The 5,068-nt window shown below is 45.9% G+C and overlaps 1 pseudogene; it reads right to left on the bottom strand.

Annotated features, from left to right (window-relative positions):
- Nucleotides 1-1,504: 1,504 nt before the first annotated feature.
- Nucleotides 1,505-3,613, bottom strand: LOC139445833 (uncharacterized; annotated as a pseudogene).
- Between the last annotated feature and the right edge of the window lie 1,455 nt (nt 3,614-5,068).

Consider the following 5,068-nt stretch of genomic DNA (forward strand, 5'->3'; position numbering starts at 1 on the left):
GACCCGCTCATCTATCAACCTCGCTGATGGCAGGCAAAACACAAGGACAGTCCGATCTCGTTACATCTCGGGACTAACCGTTACGCCGCGAGAACTCATGAGACACTGGATTTAAACATGTAACTTCCGGTGTGAAAACACACGCCTCCGTGGTCTAGTGGTAGAGCGTCCGCCCGGAGAGCGGAAGGTCCAGGGTTCGATCCTCGACCGCGTCATACCTACAGACGTTGAAAGATGGTACTTGCTGTTACCCTGCCTGGCGCTTGGCACCAAGGGGCTAAAACAAGGACTGGTCGGCTCGGACTCAGTATACTGTGTCTGCGTGGTGTATTTATATTAAACTGTGGCATTGTATCTAAGTGCGCTAGTAGATTCGGCATTAGTCCGGACTAGGTGAGGTGAGGTGAAATGGGGTTTAACGTCGCATCCAAGAGTATTGCACTTATATAGCGACGTGCATGTACGTGTGTTTGTTTGTGTGGCTGCTTGTACTAGTCCGGACTGATGCCGATTTATAGTGATAGCTCACTGAGATACCATGCCGCAGTTTAACATGAATACCCCACTCAGACACAGAGTTAAAAATGACCTATCATTATCATATTTTGAGGAAAACAGAATTAGATGTCTATAACCTTGATTATTTATATATATATATATATATATATATATATATATATATATATATATATACCTGGGTGAGTGAGTGAGTGAGTGAGTGAGTGAGTGAGTGAGAGTGCCGGCAATACTGCATTGGTCGTATGGACCAAGAATTGGCATTTGGTTGTCTGTGAATCATTCAGAGATTCCACCATTCTTACAGTGAATACCACTCGGTACAGTTAACCCAGCCAGTGTACAGGATTCGCCTGTATTCCCTTGATACAACAGGGACGTCTGATTGCTCAAAGTTTACCTTGTTCGACGCAGGTCATCTATGCGATGAAGCGCATGTAATATTCCAGTCAAAGCACGGACTCGCGCGGACTTATCGAACTTTAGTTTGGGAAGAGTTATGTCCCCTTTACCAGTTTACCCGTCCCTGGGTGACAGGTTTTGAGACAGGACTGTAAGACATATGAGACAATCAATATAATACTTGAAAATAGAATAAGCATTATGTGTTATTGTGAAGTCGACAATTCCCGTCAAGGCTCGACCATCTTCGCTATGTTGATGTCCACTTGCGCTTTCACTACATCCGATTTTCGATCCGTGAAGATTTCGTGGTAGAATAGGTCTTTAGCAACCCATGCTTGCCGTAAAAGGCGACTATGCTTGTCTTTAAAGGCGACTGACGGGATCGGGTGGTGCATGGTTGATGCATGTCATCGATCCCAATTGCATGGGTCGATGCTCATGATATTAATCACTGGATTGTCTGGTCCAGACTCGATTATTTACAGACCGCCGTCAGGTAGCTCAAATATTGCTGAGTGCGGCGTTAAACAATAAACCAACCAACCAACCAACATCCGATTTTCAGTAATCACACAACACCGCGTGCAGTCATTGCATTTTATTTGCTCAGGATGCTGTGAAGTGACGTCACTACTCGCTGGAGTTGAGGTCGGCATCGTCCTCCTCCTCCTCAGCAGCGTCTGACAACAGACAGGGGAATATAGGACAGGGTCGACTTAACTCATTTAATATGACAAAGGGCTTGCTGAAATGTAAATGGCCCGTGTTGCTAGTCAAAATTTCACCCGTCACTGTTTCATGTTTTTTATATTGGATCATCTCGGTAGAATGACAACCGTCAGCCACTTTGTAATATTGTGTATTCTTTGTTTGCTCATAAATCGCCATGAAATGAGGCAAATGGTGGCCAAGATTTAATCTCAGAGTGCAGGAAACAACGTATAGGGGTGAGGAGTTTTTCAGTCACTTAGTTGTAGGCCTGTTAGTCTGGAGAAGGCCCAGTATCTTCAAAAGGAACAAGCCCTGCTGGCTACATATAGATGTGTTGTTAAATCTGCTCCTGTAGGAGGACATAGCACTGCCTCACTCACTATGAACATTCTGGGCAAAATAGCGAGCTGACAATACTTGTCATGGAGCAAAGATCCGCTGGTAACTACACGACAATCATGCTTATTCCAAACGATTGTGAGTGAGTGAGTGGGTGGGTGGGTGAGTGAATGAGTGAGTGGGTGAGTGGGTGAATGAGTGAGTGAGTGAGTGAGTGAGTGAGTGGGTGGTTGGTTGGGTGGGTGGGTTGAGTGAGTGAATAAGTGAGTGAGAGAGTGAGTATGTGAGTAAGTGATAGGGCGGGTGGAAGAGTGAGTGAGTGAGTGGGTGGGTGGGTGGGTGGGTGTATGGGACAGTGAAAGAGTGAGTGCGTGAGTGGATGGGTGGGTGGATGGGGAAGTGAGTGAGTGAGTGAGTAAGTGAGTGCGTGAGTGGGCGGGTGAGTGAGTGAGTGCGTGAGTGGGTGGGTGGGTGGATGGGGAAGTGAGTGGGTGAGTGAGTGAGTGAGTGAGTGAGTGAGTGAGTGAGTGAGTGGATGGGTGGGTGGGTGGGTGGATGGCTGATTGTGTGTCAACTTTCATTGTGTAGAAAGTTGTTGCTCATTCTTTCCATCACTGGTTTGGCAGGTCCAGAAGTGGTTATTTACAGGTTGCTGTGATATTGTTGGAATATAGTTGACTGTTTTAACGACATTCATTCACTCAATTATCAAGTCTGATATAAGCTGGACTACCTGAACCAAAGGTCATCAGCTCACGCATGCTCCTGGTGAATTCATCAACGCTGACTTGAGAATTGCCTGTAAATAATATACAGTTTATCACTAAATGTAATTTGAAAGTTTGTTCTTCGCATCAGACAATACTACACATGCCATTCGTATATACTTTAATAGATAACTTTTTAAATATAATCTTACGCCCACTTACCGTCTTCATCCGCCAGAGGAAGGAGTTCCTTTGCTGCACGCGCATCAATAACCTTTTCGGCTTCTGATTGGTCAATTACGCCATCCTTATTCAGGTCAACGTCGACGTTGTCCACGTCACGTCCGTAAAAGTGGTAACCTGCAACGTACAGAAGTCTAGTTACCCTTGATTGCATAAGAGAGAGAGAGAGAGAGAGAGAGAGAGAGAGAGAGAGAGAGAGAGAGAGAGAGAGAGAGAGAGAGAGAGAGAGAGAGAGAGAGAGAGAGAGAGAGAGAGAGAGAGATAATACCAGTTGGCAGAGGAAATAATTTCTACTAACTAGTGAAGACCATTCCGGCTGCTGAAGATGGCGATGACTCCACAGATACAGTAGTGTCTCACATACTGCACTTACTACTTACTATGCCTGGGGCTTTACTAGACCGTGATGCATAACGCCAACCCCTCGGAGTAATGCAGATTCTGTGGGTTAAAAGAATGTCATCTATCCTTGTACATCATGTACATAATATTATATATCTACCTCTTCGTATGTCCTTGTACAGTCAGTAGTATCTTTGCACTCTCCTTATAACGCGTCGCCATCTCCGCCGTCTCCATCCCTCGGCAGCAGGCAGAATCACCAGCGCGAGGAGCAGGAACACCAACAGTAGCCGCATGATGACGTTGTTGCAGATGGCGTTGACGTTACCGACGTAATATATGTACTGTCTATATCTGGAACACAAAGAATACGGAGTTATATCTTGGACAAAACACCAAGGAACACTGCTATATGGGAACTTCTATTTCGAACTTTCAATAACAACGGAAACAAGCGTCGCGACTCAAGGGCGGAAGGAACTGTCCTCAATTCAAAACTTACGTCTGGTAAATGATGATAATTATGATGATATTGACGATATTTAACAGTGTACACAACTAACCAAGACAGACCAAGCTACTCATAGCGTCTGGTTTCCTCCAGTCGTTCGTAGGCTTTAGAGCACTTCTACATCTCCCAATATCTAAGTGGATGACGAAGTGATAGGTAAAGTTTTTTGAAGATTTTTAAAGCTATTTATTTTCATATTTGGAACCTCTATTTGGAGAAAGGTGAATGTATATTCGTCGGCATTCCAATTGGCACCATTGCACATAAGACTTCAAGAAAACGAGAAAAAATTGTAAACCCAATTATCATCAACTGCGGGATCATTGCCGTCACGTTCGCCGTTGAATATATTATCCAGGCAGTCATGAAAAAACCGATCCATTGTAGAATCGAGCTGTCAATTTATGCAAAGCTACAGGTGAAAATGATCGTCTGAAGAAACGATCAATATATATCTCGCCAAGGTACTATACGACTCGCCTCTCACTGTCGTCATTGTGTCTCGTCAAGGTACTATGTATACACCTGGCCTCTCACTGACGTCAGAGTGTCCCGTCAAGGTGCCTTAAGCCCAGCCTCTCACTGACATGAGTGTGTCCCGTCAAGTTATTATACGCCTCGCCTCTCACTGCCTTCAGGGTGTCTCGTCAAGGTGCTTTAAGTCTATCCTCTCACTGCTGCCAATGTGTCTCGTCAAGGTGCTTTAAGCCTAGCCTCTCACTGCCGTCAGAGTGTTTCGTCAAGAGACTGTACGGCTCGCCTCTCACTGCCGTCAGTGTGTCTCGTCAAGGTGCTTTAAGCCTAGCCTCTCAATGCCGTCAGTGTGTCTCGTCAAGGTGCTTTAAGCCTAGCCTCTCAATGCTGTCAGTGTCTCTCGTCAAGGTGCTTTATGCCTAGCCTCTGACTGCCGCCAGTGTGTCTAGTCAAGGTACTTTAAGCCTAGCCTCTGACTGTCGTCAGTGTGTCTCGTCAAGGGACTTTAAGCCTAGCCTATCACTGTAGTCAGTGTGTCTCGTCATGGTATTGTACGACTCGCCTCTCACTGCCGTCAGTGTGTCTCGTCAAGGTACTGTACGGCTCGCCTCTCACCTGTGCTGTCGGTGTGTCTCGTCAAGGTGCTTTAAGCCAAGCCTCTCACTGCTGTCAATGTGCCTCGTCAAGGTGCTTTAAGCCTAGCCTCTCACTGCCGTCAGTGTGTCTCGTCAAGGTACTGTACGACTCGCCTCTCAATGCCGCCAGTGTGTCTCGTTAAGGTTCTTTAAGCCTAGCCTCTCACTGCGTCAGTGTGTCTCGT

Source organism: Haliotis cracherodii, unplaced genomic scaffold, assembly GCF_022045235.1.
Source record: "Haliotis cracherodii isolate W230 unplaced genomic scaffold, xgHalCrac1.p SCAF_6, whole genome shotgun sequence".
NCBI classification, from domain to species: Eukaryota; Metazoa; Mollusca; class Gastropoda; order Lepetellida; family Haliotidae; genus Haliotis; species Haliotis cracherodii.